This window comes from Labrus bergylta, chromosome 22, assembly GCF_963930695.1.
Source record: "Labrus bergylta chromosome 22, fLabBer1.1, whole genome shotgun sequence".
Classification (NCBI taxonomy): domain Eukaryota; kingdom Metazoa; phylum Chordata; class Actinopteri; order Labriformes; family Labridae; genus Labrus; species Labrus bergylta.
In genome coordinates, this window is record NC_089216.1 from 16,540,581 (window position 1) to 16,556,483 (window position 15,903).

Here is a 15,903-nt window from a genome sequence, read left to right on the forward strand (position 1 = left end):
TTTCGTAACCTGAGTTTCTACTGACCCACAAAATGTGAAATGAACCCATCCAGTCCTTTGTTTGTGGTCTGCATAAGTCTTACAACACAGAGAAAAATGCTCCGTTTCAAATGTGCTCTCCTTGTGATGTCACAGTGGGATTCTCGTAAAAAAAAATCCCCTCCTCTGGTATCTCCACCCATGGACTCCACCTCCAGCCTAGGAACAAAACTTTTGCACAGGTCCGCCATTTTTATTCTCTCTACAGAGGAGTGATGTCTACAGGGAAAACTCAGGGTGGGGCTCATTGCATTTAAAGAGACACACACACCAAAACAGAGCGTTCTGAGAGAGCTGGTTTATACAGAGTCACAAACCTCCTCTGGTGAGTGATTCATGTTATATTTTGACCAAAGCTCAGTCCAGATGTTTCATTTAGACCACAGGGGACTGTTTGAAAAGGTGGAGAAGGGGAATAATATGTCCTCTTTCATTTAGTTGAACATTTGCTCACCATATCCTGCGACGTTTATTGTTCTGTATTCATCTTAATTTAGTTAAAGCACAATCTTATATAAATTACTCATCACAGCCTATAGATTATGCAAAAGTGTGCGTCATAAAAATGATCTTATAATGGTTTCATATGACAGCTTGGTTAGATAACTGTCCTCGTGTTCATCATGAGGCCTCCTCCTTGTGATTGTGTGGTTTTTAAAAGCTGCTGCATGCCTCTTTGTCACTCTGCTTTTGTCTCGTCCTGAGTGTATCTGTCACAGACATGTGAAACTCATCTTCTCATTACCTCATCCTCCTCCCTCTATTACTGCCCCCCCCCCCCCCCCTCGCTGTAAATCTGCATAATCTACAGTTCAGTAAGTCTTCTGAGGTTTTGGGGATTCGTCGTTGGTGTCACTTCACCTCGAAGTTCAGGGGAAGAAAATCAAAATCAAATGTTTTATGTTTTTTTTTTTTTTTGTGATGGTAAACGGTGTGATCACACATGAAGTTGCCTGTGTTAACGATGGACCGTCTCCCGTAAAGAAAGGGACCCCCTTCCTCTTGATTGATTACACAAGCCTGTGCCGGTCCATAAATATGAACGCTGCGAGTCGTGATGCTCTCACTTATGATCTGCTGGGAAGTTCTGGAAGCGCAACAGCGATGAAATCAATCATCGAATAAAAGGCGTCTTTCATCAGGACAGAGTGGTTCCTTGTTTGGGACGCCATCCATCAACTTTCCTCAGCTCATAGTGATCTGTGTCGTGGTGACAGCAGGCTTTAAATATTGTCTCCCTATAGTCGCAAAGTTGTCAAAGACAGTCACACTCGTCGATGTCCGTACCATTTTCCGAAGGTTTGGTCTCATCCTGGAATCAATCCAGAGCCGTCAGCATTGATGCAGTAATACGGCTCAATAAAGGTCATTTTTTATTTTGTCCCTTTAGGCGCACCGTAGATAAGCCTCTGTAACAACATCCTGTAGTCACAGTGATGGAAAAGATCGACACTGCTGCACCTTTGAATGCCTATTTCATGTTTTTAAAAACCATAACTAAATAACCATCCATCTACTGAAAGTTCTTAATTTTCGCATGTTGTTCCCCACTCTCTCTCTCCCTTCAATGCGTACCTCTATCTGAGACACAGGACAGTGGACAGAGTTGGAAACTGATAGTGGGGACTGACGTGCAGGAAATGAGCCACCAGTTGGACTTCAACCTGGGTAACTTGCTTCTGTACATGGGGCGTACAAACTAACCACTAGGCCACCGGCAGCCACTTTTTTGTTGACTTCAATGACAAATGAGTTTGGGTTTTACGTGTCTGATTTCTGTTTTCCTGCGGGTGCGGCTCCACTCAAACCGTCTGAACTGACTCCAGAAGAATATATTTTCTTGTACATCACCAAATCCTTGTGTGGGTGAATGCATGTTTTTAATTATTTTTCAATTAATCCCGTTATATAAAGCCTGTTTCTGTACTTTCATTCATCACCCAGAGAGGTTTCAGTCATGAGAAGAAGCAAAGGCATCAGCTATGGATCAGATAGCGTTTCATAGCTGAACATTGTTGCTTCTTGGAACATGAATCATGTGGACTTCTGGTTTGTCCTTACATGGTCCCTGCTCTTACGTGGGTTATTCCTTTTCAGCCCTCTTTGAAGTTTTAATTGAGCGCGGAAGCTGTGTAGTTATTTGCACGGCTTGTATAACATTGGGGGGAAAAAAGGGTTTGAGATTAAATGTCAGCTTCACGCTGGTGTTTGTTTTCTCCGTGTTTCTTGGAAGAGGAAAAAGGGAGAGGGATTGTGTGTAAAGAAAGAGAAGAACCTTAATCTCTGGGAGAAAGGGTTACTGAGGGTGAAGTGTATCAGGATGTCAGAAAAGGAAGGTAGACCTTGCTGTGAATTTTTCCAATATAGTGTAAATATACCCCACTGTTGTTTTTTGGCTTGTTTTTCCTGCTTCAATTTATTTCTTTAATCCATCTTTTCTCAATATAGTGGTTGAGCTGACCATAATTCCCAGTACCTCATTCAACACCATCCATCCATTATCTTTACCTCTTTTCTCGTTCGGGGTTGCTGGGGGGCTGGAGCCAATCGCAGCTGTCATTGGGCGAGAGGCGGGGTTACACCCTGGACTGTTCTTCAGTCAATCACAGGGCTGACATATAGAAACAGACAACCAGGCACACTCACATTCACACCTACGGACAATTTAGAATCAGCAGTTAACCTAACGAGCATGTCTTTGGACTGTGAGAGGAAGACGGATTACCCAGAGAGACCCCACACATGAACAGGGAGAACATGCAGACTCCACACAGAGAGACTCCTGTCAGATTCAAACCAGGAACCTCCTCACTGTGAGGCGACAGCGCTAACCACTGCAGCACCTCATACAACCCAACTTCAATAATGCCATTCTATCCATTTTAGGCAGGCTTCAAGGCCCTGACACACCAAGGAGATTGTCGGCTGTCAGTCCTAGTTGGACCTTCGGTGAGCGGTCGTCGCCCTAGTTTTTGCGGCGTATCCGGCTCCGTCGCTACCCGTCAGCCTCCGTCTGCCTTTTGCCTGTTCCTCTGTTCCTCGACTTTCAGAGTCAGACTCAAGTGGACATTGGAGGATATAGAAATATAAACATAAAACAGTGAGTACTCTTATACTAATCCACAAGGTAATGAGAGTACTCGAGTATTTAGTTGACTGTAAATGTCCATCCCTAGTTGCCACTTGGGTGTAACCTTTTTACCTGCTTCACAAGAACCAGTGATGTTACTAAAAGAAAAGGATTACCTGTCAGTGTGAAAAATGTTTGGTTGCATGTGTGCACTCTTGGCACTTGTTGGCAGCAGGAATTTGTCTTAGTGCTGTCACTGGCTGTTTGAATGAATCGTGTTCTGACCACTAAGAAGCCAATGGCGTGTGACGGTGACCACTCAAACATAGATGCGCCTTAGTTGGTTGGCGTCCATTATCAGTTTCCTACCTGCATGCTGAACAGTACAGTCAGCTTGGTTTGTGTGTGTGAACACACAACAAACACATGGTCATCTTCCAGAATCCGCTACAAATACAATGTGACAGTTAGCTAAACGGTCGCCTCGCACGGGTTGATGAAACATCCTCTGCCTTCCAGCCTCCCCCTCCGCCTCCTCCCTGCTCCGTCTTCCTCCTGGACTCAGTGGAAAGAGATGAAGTCATTTCACTTCATTCCATCTCTGGGATCACCCGCCACATTGATGCAGCATATGGCTTTTATATAACGCTGATGTGACTCCTTGTGCACGGGGAATACCGTCAACTGCGCTGTAAATCTTTCCAGTAAGGCGCGACAGAATCCTGCAAAGATACATCAACGAGCAGAACTCCTAAATGAAGGAAAAGATGGTTGATTAGAGTTGGAAAGGAGGGGAGTAATCTCAACTCATTAGCTAAACGTTCACTCTGTTAGAAGATGTCAGAGCGTCATTAGACGGTGAGTTCTAGTGTTTCTTGACCTGGACTAAAATTCCACACTTTACGGGGTCAAATTTCTGATTGGTACAAAAAGTTGCTCCAGTTGATTGCTTCATTCGACATGCATGAAACACAGTTCTGTCTGCAAATTGATCCTTCGTAGTCAACGCACCCAATCAAGATATGTCCGCTAAAGGTTCTGGACAGGCTGAGGTTGTTGTTCTAAGACAGCGACGACATTACAGGACGAATCCAGCAGAGAAAAACCTTTTTGTTAAACAGGGAGACATTTATACAAAAAAAAAAGAAAAGAAACATCTTTCACATTGCTCTCTTTAGGTCGCCAAATAGTGTTTTCTTTTTCTTAGATCAGGCACATTTGCAATCAAACATAATGTTGCAGCCATTATAGCCTGCAGCGATCTACTGGAGCAGTTTTGTGTCTATTAGCTCAAATAGACTCAAAGTATGTAAGGTAGTGCGACGATTAAAATGACCTGAATTCTTCTTAAAAGCTTCCACTCTCTACTTCACATTATGTCACATTATGTCCAGCTGCTGCAGGATCTCACCCAGCCTTACCAAGCACAACCGACCCCCGACCCCCCTTCATCATCCACCCTCCTTCCAGTCTTCTTTCACTGGACCATCTGGCCTTTCAGAAGTCATGGGGATCCTGTGTGTGTGTGTTTGTTTGTGTGTGTGTGTGTGTGTGTGTGTGTGTGAGCGAGCAGCACATCTGCTCCTGGTGGTAATGACCACCTGATGTTTATTGTGCATGTTTGCATGTGTGTTTGGGTCCGCTCCATTAAGAATGAGTGCATGTGCATGTGGACAAACAGCCTGTCATAAAACCGTCAGGCTCTGACTTCATCCTGCCCACGCTCACATCAAGGTCAACACGTACAGTAGAGAGGACAAGACGACATGTTGTTTGCTGACATCGGCTTCAACTAAACTTGTTGCCTTACACTTTGTATGGGGGGGTCTGACCCGGAGGTAAAGGGTCCATTTCCGGACTGATATGATTATAATCTTTGTTAACAGCTCTGGACCTAAAACACATACTGGGAAGTGACGTTTTGAGCCAACAAGCAAAGAGAAGATTGAAAAGTGTGAAACAACAAAGTCAGTGGAACTGATTTGGAACGTAAGCTTGAGGGGCAGTACGGTCGACTAAAAAAACATGAACACTAATCTGTAAATGCTGCGGTCAGGATGACGTTGTAGCCTTTTTGTGGCCTTTCATCAGTCGGTAATCTGCGCGTTGTGTACACTCGGAAACGGACTCGTAGTGGTCTGATGCATGCAAACACAAACACAGCATCACTGTACGGGGTGAGCCGAGGGTCAATCTGCGGCGTAATGAAGCCGGCCTGTTTAAATTTCCTGTGTACTGATTGATAACAGCTTTCTTTAAAGACCCCTAGATCAGACACGCACACATGAACACACATGAACACACACACATCTCAAAGTCCAGAAAGAGGAAAGATCCCTCTGCTGAACCTGAGACACCTCCATGCTCTCTTTTATACCGACTGTTTTTTCCATTAGTTCCGCTCAAATGCGCTATAAAATGATTTGTTGCAGCATCTCAGCCGCAAAAAAAAAAGATTTACTGTGAGGTGTCTCTTTACACCGGAGGGTCAAAGGTCACCTCGAGTTGGTTTAGGTAGCAGTTTAAGGTTGTTTTGAGGAGATTCTGGAGTCAAGTTTGACGGGTGAGTTCGAGGTGTAGGGTTACTTCTGTGGAGGGTTTTCGGTAGGGGTTGGAAAGTTTGAGGGAATATTTCAAGCTCAGGGCAGTTATAGGTTTAGAGCTAATTAGCTGCGGTGTATGCAAGGTGAAGGTTATTCGAGGTAGAGGTAATGGTTTCAGGGTTATTTTGAAAGACTTAAAGGTTATTTAAGGAGGACTTTCTGACAGAAATGAAGCTGAGTGAGATCGTTCACAGGAAAAGTCGGAGATGTTGACCTTTTTTTTTTAACTCGGAGAGGTTGGAGGGTAAAAAAAAGGGCTGAAGCTTTGTGCTGTTAAAAAAGGAGTCATGCAACGAGTCAAAGAGCTATTAGGAGGTGAAGGGCTGTAAAAGCCTTTTTAAAAAATCCCAAAGGGAGACCCAAGCTTTTGACCTTTGACCGCTTTAAGGCACATTTTCACCTCCCGTTTCCGACAACCACGCTCGACCTCTTCACACTCGTTCCTCCTCGCACCACTTCCAGCTGTGCAGTCTCTGAAGTTTCAAACACGTTAAAGTCGGAGCTGTGGAGACACTCTGCAGTTCAATTATTCCTAATCTAAATGTTGCATTGCAGACAAAAAAAAAAAAAAAAAAAAAAGCAGATGGAAAACTGAGAGGAGTCAAAGTGTGCTGTTTACATCCATCGCTCGTCACGTCTTTATTCCTCCTTTGATCGGCTCGTTGTTTTCAGTGTCGGGCGCCTCACGTGTCACATAGTAATTACAGGTGGACGCCGGCACGCAGCCCTGTGATCTTCTAGCTGGGATATTTTCTCCGTCCCTCACCGCTGGACGGACTGACTGCGGAGAGAGAGTCGGCTGCTGACAGCGGCGTACAGAGTGTGTGGGAAGGCGGTGTTGAGTTTCTATCCATGATATGTGGAGAGAAGCGTCGTCCGGTCGGCCGTCACCAGATTTAAAACCCTGTAAATGACCATGTAACCATTTCAAGACTCAACCCAAACAGTGCTAACCCACTTTGACTGCTAAAGTGCATTTAGTGTGTTTTCTCCAGATCGACCCCAATTCATGGTCTACTTTGAACCATCTTACAGTCCTCGTCAGCAGATGTGAAGACTGATCTGTTTATGTACAAGCTCCAGTTTATTTTGAACAATGGACACAAAATATCACCAGGGATCAATTATTATTTACGTCAAGAAACATAATTAGGTGACAGAAAGATGACGACTCCAAAGACGAGGAACTGACTGAAGAGGAAACCAAACAAAAAGGGTGTAAACCTCTTTGTTTTGGCTGACTGAAGCGATGGCTGCGAGTCATCGTTTCCAGCTGGAAGCGGACCCTCACGGATGAAACAAAACAGCTCTGTGGACATTACTTCCATCTGTACTGTGATGTTTCTGACACCGAGCCGATGGTTCAAAGACGACATGGCTTTGGGACTTGTTGCGAAACCTCAGCTTCATTTAAGAGCTATGCCCTCGGACAGATTCGTCCTAAAAAATGATATGCATCTTGAGTCTCTTTCACAGATGAAGTCTGGTGGGCTCTCTGTGACTCAGGGCTGAAGTTGTATCATTGGTGCATTTTTCATTTGGTTCGGTTTGTTTTCGCTCTGAATTTTGTCAAGGGCACAGAAGCCCATCAGATGTTTTTGTACTGCAGCCATCAATCACTAGTTGGCACTGTAGCTCCGGTCCATGGCTGCTGCCATCCAGCCTAGGATGGATGCATCCTTAATGATATTTCTGTCACCAAAGCAAGAGGTTTCTCAAAGACATGAGGGAGAAATGTATTAGAACAATGTATGAATGTTAAAGGTCTTAAATGATTCCTTTTCTCATCAATAGATTACCTGCGGCGTATCCTCCATTTCTCATGAAGGTGTATTGTAAACATGCACACACAAGATCAACAGGTGAGAAAAATGCAGCACATAGTGTGACTGAATCAGCTGGAGCGTCTTTGAGGGACTTCCATCCTGTAAAAGGAGAAGGCTCCCTTCTTGACCTCATTTCCCTCGACGCTCTGCCAGCATCTTGTTCACTTTGGGCCGAGGCCGAGGCTCCATATGCTGCTGCACCGTGACATAAAGAGAAACAGAGGTATCAAATTATGCAACACCCTCCCTTTCACAGAGAACCAGCCCATCCCAAAATACAGATATATGCAATCAGAGATGTTGTCTTCAGAACTTTTGATCCCTCGCTATCTTTGTAGCTCCTTATTCAAGAGCGTGCGCTTTCACTTTGATGACATCATACATTGATTTCATCACAGTAACATTTGAAATCCCTCAAAACCCCGCCCATGCACTCTGATCTGATTGAAGGCGTTCACTTGGACTTGAGTATCCCGGTTTGGACTGGGTATCCCATTTTCTGTTATTGCGCTTGTAGACTTCATATCTTAATGGGAATTCTGCTTTTGCAGCCAGCCTCAAGTGAAAAACTGAAAGAATAGTTTTGTGCACCTCTGGATTGGTCATACTTAAAGGTCACATATTCTCCTCCTCTTCAACCAGTTTAACTAAGTCTCAGAGCTCCTCAAAACATGTCTGTGAAGTTTCTTGTTCTAAATCCACTCTGATCCTGTATTTGATCATGCCTATAAACCCCTCTATTTCAGCCCTGCTCAGAACAGGCTGTTTCTGTGTCTGTAGCTTTAAATATGTAAATGAGCTGTGTCTGACCACGCCCCCTCTCTGGAAGGTGTCTCGGGCTTACTTGCTTCATGTCCTATTGTTTACGGTGAGAAGGCAGACTCAAAGGGCAGAACAAATACCTAGCTGTGGGAGGGGCTACTGCCCTTTGTGATGTCATGAAGGGAAACTCCAAACGGCCTGTTTGAGCACACATTTTCTGAAAAGTGGAGCAGGCAAAAGACGGAAAGGATGGAATTTTCTCATCATTGGAGGGTTTGTAGACAGACTGGAAACACATATTAGTGTTAGAGGAACAGTGTTAGAGAATATGTGACCTTTAATTTTGAAACATTGGAGGTAGCTATGTTTAAAAGATGTCAGACTCTACGGATTTAAAATTTAAAATTTAAAATTAGAATCAGCTCTTGTTAGTTAAATGATTTGCAACAAATAGCCATAAGACAGCTAACCTACAGTTTATTGTTTTTTAACATGAACAAGCTGTAATTTATAGCTTTTGATTAATAGGTCATGAACAATTGTGTTTTTATTCTTCGTGATGTAATCATAAAATGTGTTGTCTTTGTTTTCCAAATCAAAGCTCTCTCATACTAAAAAAGTCTGACTTTGCTACAGCTGACAGGAGTACACAGAATATACAGCCGTGCACACACAGTCATGCATGGCCATATGGACATATAAGCTCTAGCTGCACACACACACACACACACACACACACACACACACACACACACACACACACACACACACACACGCTCAGCTCACTGACTCCGCTGAGGACGACGATGATAATGATGATGGGACATCCAGATGTGGACATTAGAGCTGGCTCGCTGCTCAGCTGTGACGCACTGTGACCGGAGATTTATAATAGCTTGACGTCAGCATCCCTCACACACTTCCAGTTAAGAAAGATGAGCTCGCAGTGTCTATTGGTGTGTGTGTGTCTGTCTGTGCGTGTGTGTGTGTATCATTTACACTGCAGTGATTTAAAGCCCAGTTGAGGAAGATTTCCCTGCATCTCCCTGAGCTTTTCTTTTGTTTTCCAGCTGCAGCCTGTGGGTTGAATGATGCCGACTTAATGTGAAACATCTGGACATTGTTTTAGCACTCCTTTTGCATATACAGTACATTCTTAAGAGCGATACATATGTATGGCCGGATGCAAATGCACACTTTGCAAACAAAACCAGCTGCAAAAATCTACATTTCAAAGTCAAGTTTCGCCCAAAGGACGGAGGGCCAGACAGCCTCCATATCCAAGCCACTGCAGAGTATATTACTATTTTACAATACTTTAAAGGCTTCCTCTTATTTACCCTGCTAACAGATATTACTGGCTTGTGTCTGCTGACGCTGAGCCATATGGAGAGCAGGCTCGGGCCCAGATTTAAAAACACACTCACATACGTTACTTAGTAATTGTTCTTGCTACTGGATGTGTCGGGGAAACGACGCGGCGTGTCTGATGGAGGTGTTGATGCTCTGCAGTTTGTTGTAACACAGCCAGCAGGAAGTCTGCGATCCAGAGGAATTCCCGCAGCGCTCACCCTCAGCCTGATGTTTTTGAAAATGCATTACTCAGTGTTCGAACAAGCCCAAGGATGCACAATGGTAGACACAGACATATTTTAAACACTTGCATAAAAATAGAAATATTTTTTTTTTGATTAATTTAATTTATACAATTGCTAACGTTTTACCTCCTGGCTGACTTGTCCCTATAAGGTTATAGTATATAACATGGGGCAGCTGTGGCTCGGTGGATAGAGTTGTCGTCTCTCAACAGGAAGGTCGAGGGTTTGATCCCCAGCACTTGCAGCTACATATCCGATGTGTCCATGGGCAAGACACAACCCCAAATTGCTCCCGCTGCTTAACTAGCTCCTGGGCTCATCATCACTGCAGGGTTAGCATGAATGTTTACCTCTTGTACCTACACTGCAAGCTACCTGAGAATAAGCAAAAGTAGCAGAGAGAACCCCCATAATTCCAGAGATTTACTGGATAGCTAACAGGTTATCCAGTATGTTGTTTGTTCAGTATCAGTTCTTCTTTTCTGATGAACATGTTAGGGATGAAACATGAATCACTTGTCATATAAAATCTGTAGCGCTGCACTGTGACTTTAAAACAACATCTGAGTCCCTTACTGAGACTGACGTTAAGAAACCGCCTCCCGTGTGAAATATGCTGGATTCCACATGCTGCTCCTGTCGTCTCTGTTTGTTGTTGAGTAAGTCTTTGCACAGAATGTGTGAGATTGAGTTACGCAATGGCACGGCCTCAAACAAACCCCCGGATGACTCATACAGCTCCATTAGTTCAGATGTAGAACTACATGCAGACCGAGTCTCACAGTGATCGGCTCGGGGTCTGGATTGGTTGTAAAGGTTGCTGACAGATATTCAGAAGATCCATATCTTCGTCTATTCGATTCCACTTGCTGCTCAGATCTTGGTTTGTTTTATTGAAGCCGGTCGTCCCCGTTGACTCCTTCAGGATATAATCAGGTCAGCAACAAGGCTGTGCATCTTCACTGGTCTCACCGTTCCATTTGATATCACAATGGATTGCATCATCAATTTTGCACATGACTACTTTTTCATCGATGAAGACAAGCAGTCAGATAAATATGAACTCCCTTAGGGGTAAGATCCCCAGCTCCTGCAGCCACATGTAAAAAATGTCAAATAATGACTCAACGCTAAACTGTTGTGTGAACCATCCAATGTAGACCTCAGGGAGAATAAAGAAAAAAGACTAGAGTACGCACATCCAAGCAAATTGCATACAACTGCAGGACAAAAAAAGGTTTAAACTGTAGAAAAAAGGGAAAGGTCCTAAAGGAGATCCTTAATAAAGTTGCTCATTGGGCTTGAACAGTGTGCGGATCATTCCCTTTTTTTGCAGAATATATTTGCCGTCCCAGTTCTGTGGTTAGTGACACATTTTCTGTCAATGAATCTTTGGTGTCATACAAAGTTGATCCAATTGGCTGAACGAGCTGCGGACATGTGGAACACAGTTTCTCTTTAATCCCGTTTTGTTTCCTCCTCGTCGCTACAGTCCAGAAAGTTTGATCAAATCTTTATACTCGATCTTTTATCTCCATATCTGTTTGTGTTTTCTATCACACCGAGCTGTCAGGGCTGGAAAAACATCAGTGAGTGAACAAAGATCACACCCTTTGAAGTCCTCCTCCTCTTGGCGTTCACTCGATTGACCTCTGCACACGGAGAGTCAAACATTCCAGAGAGGGACGGCGGCTCCTGAATCTGAACCAGACTGTTGCGTGTTTGGGTGAAAATGACAACCTTTGCACCTTTTGGGATCAGCCTCCGAGACAGAAAGTCGTCTCTCCTTTTCACTTATAAAGCCTCAGGGGGGGGGGGGGTTGCCAGGTTGGGTTAACCTCCTTCCCTCCTTTGAGAGCGTGAATCAGTCTGCAAGCGCACACCAAAGGAATTCACTGAGGCTGCAATGTTGGGGAGAGTTAGTCAAATGTTTACCTTGCAGCATCTACACAAAGACACTTTGAATAAAAAGGAAGCTAACCTCCAAAACAACCACGATACAAACACACGTCTGTGCGGACGTATGAAAGTACACAATCAAGTCGAGTCTCTCCACCCTGTTTTGCTTGACAGAGAAGTATGTGTGTGTGAGAGGAGGGGGCAATAAGTCTTCATGCGAGCTGAGAGGTGTGTGCAGGTTGGCTGCTGTTTTGACAGGCGTGCCTTGAATACCAGCCTTCTTCTGGGAAGAGGGAAACATGCTGAATTGAAACAGGCTGGCTCGTGCATGCACACAGTCGTTCCTTTTTTTTTTTTTTCGAGCTGCGCAGGAAAAACAAACTGAAGGCCTCAGTGAAGGAGAGTGAGTCCACTGTGCTGACCTGTGGAACACACTGACACTTCTGAGGCTATATGGAGCAGAGGATTCTGGGATATTGCACGTTTTGGTTGTGTAGCCATTTAACCAGCAATTCGACTGTTTTCATTCATTGTAACTTTTCTTGTTGTTTACTTCTTACTCTCTTTTTCTGCAATAATTTCTGTCTTGACAATGTCCAGGGTGACAGTTTGGATCCTTAAACTACCCAGATTGCCTTAAAGCTCTCATCTTCTCCTCATGTTCTCACTTCATGTTGTCAGTCTGTGAAACCTTTAGAGAAGCTTTACATGATTTGTAGCTCATAAACCTCCTTATTGATCTGATACTGGGGTCTGTAAAAACCCTCATTTCATCCTCTGCCTGAAACTGTTTGTTTCAGCTGCTTTCTCTTTCAAACCCCCCTACGAGCCCACTTTCTTCTGATTGGCCAGCTCTCTGGAAGCCTTTAGGGGGGCAGAATGCTGCAGGGCTGCCAGTGGAGGGCTGCTCCGGCTTATGTAGAGGCTTGGAGCCGTCTGGTGAAGTTCTTGGTTTCATGTCGGGGAACTATCACGAGATTTGCAGAACAAGCTGTTCAGCACCCTCTGCAGACTCATCCTGGGGTTACTTCAACATACGTTTACCTCGTGATCTGAAACTCTGCACACGTTTAGTTTGGGACATCCAGCATTGTAACACTATGTGTGAGTTTAAAAATGGAGATCAGCATAGTAGGTCAACTTTAAGCAGATATCCAGAGAAAGTAGCTGTTTTTGATTTCAACAGAGTCAGACATAGAGGATGTCAGGAGTGGAGGGTTTCAAATGCTGCGAGTGCATCTCCTGCATTGGGCCCACAACACCACAGGAGGTCTTGACAGTAAGCTCCAGTGTCCCAGAACCATCCCCCCCCCCCCCCCCCCCCCTTCATGCTACTGTCACCATCCCTCATGTGATGTGATATATATTTTCAAACATTATCAGGATGCAAATATTTGCTAATTGTCAGTTTTGTAATATAAACAACTTTGACATCCTCAGCAGTGGATATGGCCGAGCCCCTCTGCAGAGGTTGTCATGGATACAATGGAATGTATGACAGCATATCAGATGTTTTGAAGTATAAAAAGCGTAATGTGTTAACATGGTTGCTTCAGAGACAAGAACATTAAAAAAACAGGACATATCACAGGGGGAAGGGTGTTTTTATTTCAAAAGAAAAGAATGGACCGCTTGCTTTCGTTGAACCTTCACAGTGTGTGTATGACCGAGTGTGTGTGTGTGTGTGTGTGTGTGTGTGTGTGTGTGTGTGTGTGTGTGTGTGTGTGTGTGTGTGTGTGTGTGTGTGTGTGTGTGTGTGTGTGTGTGTGTGTGTGTGTCTGCTCAGTGGGGTGTCTGAATAACGCGACAGGTTGATGGCTGACCTGGGCAGAAACCGGTCCAAGTTATTACAGTATTTCAATCTCTATTAGATTTAATCTGAGTCAGGGGGGCCAAACACTGATGTCACTGTTGACTTTTATACAGCAGAGCCAACACACACACACTCACACACACACACACACTCACACACACACACACACACACACACACACACTCTTGCAGACTCAGATGAAGAATGATTGTTACAACACACATGCTTTTTCATCCGTCCTGTCATCGCTCATCATTTCATCACACACTCCCTCTGCTCGTCATATCTCTCCCTGATAACAGCCTCATAGCTCCGCACCGCTCCTCTGCAATTAAACCCACTTCAGGGTCATCTGGCCCGCACGCCGCCTCACACGGCATACACAGTAAGCAGAGCTGTGAGGAATGCCATCTTCCCCTGCCCGTAAAAAAAAACACCCCCGATCCCAAGTCCCCGACCTGCTTCTTGTGTTTTGAGCTGCGTGGTGTTTGTCTGGCCTCGTTATTCTCCCATCAGCTCGGAGTCTTAATGGACATCAAATCTGGAGGGTTTCTGGGTGCAGATTAGTCCTCGGTTTGTTTTGACAGGCCTGTCTGAAGCAAGTGTGTCTGACCGCAATCTGTGTGTGTGTGTGTGTGTGTGTGTGTGTGTGTGTGTGTGTGTGTGTGTGTGTGTGTGTGTGTGTGTGTGTGTGTGTGTGTGTGTGTGTGTGTGTGTGTGTGTGTGTGTGTGTGGCCCTTTGCTGCTTGTTGTGCTGCTGAACTCAAGGCTCTTTGTGGCTGAGGAAATGCAACTAGATAAAAAAAAAACATGTTATTGACTATTAACACATTCTACACATGACTATAGCAGCTGGAGGAACACCATGTTGATTCTCCTTTAGGGGAAAACTACGGTGGCTGGGAAGTGCAAAACATAATTAGAATGTGTGAAACACTTTTGCAAAGCTTGAGACAAATGTACAAGAACACTTTTAAACAGTCCCCAAACAACTTCACAAACAACAGAATCTTTAAGGGAAAGAGGATGTACCAAATGCAGGAAGTGACCCGGAAGTGCATATCTGGTCACTTCCTGCATTTGGTACATTCGCTTTCCATCAAGATTCTGTCCTTTGTAAATTTGTTTCGTCCTTGGTAAAAGTGTTTCACATCTTGTAAAAGTGCTTTGGGTTTTGTCATTATGTTTTTCAAAATGTAAATTTGTCTCACATTTTGCAAAAGTGTTTCACACTCTGTAATTTTGTTTTGCACTTCCCAGCCACCGTAGAAAACTCTTTGTGGTTTTCCTTTAACTGCTTTACTTCAAGGTGAGCCGGGACGTTATTGCTCCCTCCTTCAGTCTCATGTTGCTCTGTGCAAAAGTGAAGAAAAAATGAAGAATACAGCAATGGGCAGCCTCAGACTGACTCTCCTCCACCCCGTCCCCCTCCTCCTCCTCCTCCTCCTCCTCCTCCTCCCCCTCCTTCCCCTCCTGGTGGCAGATGGGATATTGAACTCAGACTGGCTCTTGCCCCTGGGGATGAGGGGAGTCAGCAGCTTATGATAATGGAGTGTAATTAGGAAAGCTAGCCTCTTTTTAGTCCCCGGTTTGTGGATAAGTGTAACTAAACCTGGTTCAGAGTCATCTGAAGGAGCTGTGAGGTCACAGGGTTTGAATTTATCCTGATAGACAAAACTTCTGGAGTAGTTCAGAGGCTGAATCATTCAGATTTCAATGATCCCCACAAACAATGATGTACAGGTTTCCTGTAGATGAGCTAAACGTCAGAGCGGCTGTAAAATAAAATGATCCTGAGTCAGAGGTGAACTACTTCTAAATGTTATTTACCCTGAAGCTGAGTGATGAACACATTAAAGTTACTCAAACCAGAGTTTTGAAATCTCATGCAGCGCTATAATTAAAATGATCTTCACATGTGGAGAAGAATGATGCGTTCAAGGACACTCAGTAAAATGTGCATCCATGTGCTAAAAAGTAGACCATGTTGTGTTCTCGTTCAGTATTCAATCATAATGCAGAAATAAACAGTATCTCTTTTTGAGCCCCTCTACTGCAACTGTTATGATTATCATAATACTGTAATCCCAGGTCGTCTGATTGGAGGAGGAGGTACATGAGGCGAGCACACCACAACCACAAGGCTTACTAGCACCCCACAGTTTTCACAGCAGAGATGAACATGTTTACAGTCTGGTTCAAAAAAACAAACAGGTCTGATTAGCTCATGTCTCGATCGACACACACTGTAAGGGGGGGATGAATGTTTTGATGACTCATCAGTTTTGATTTG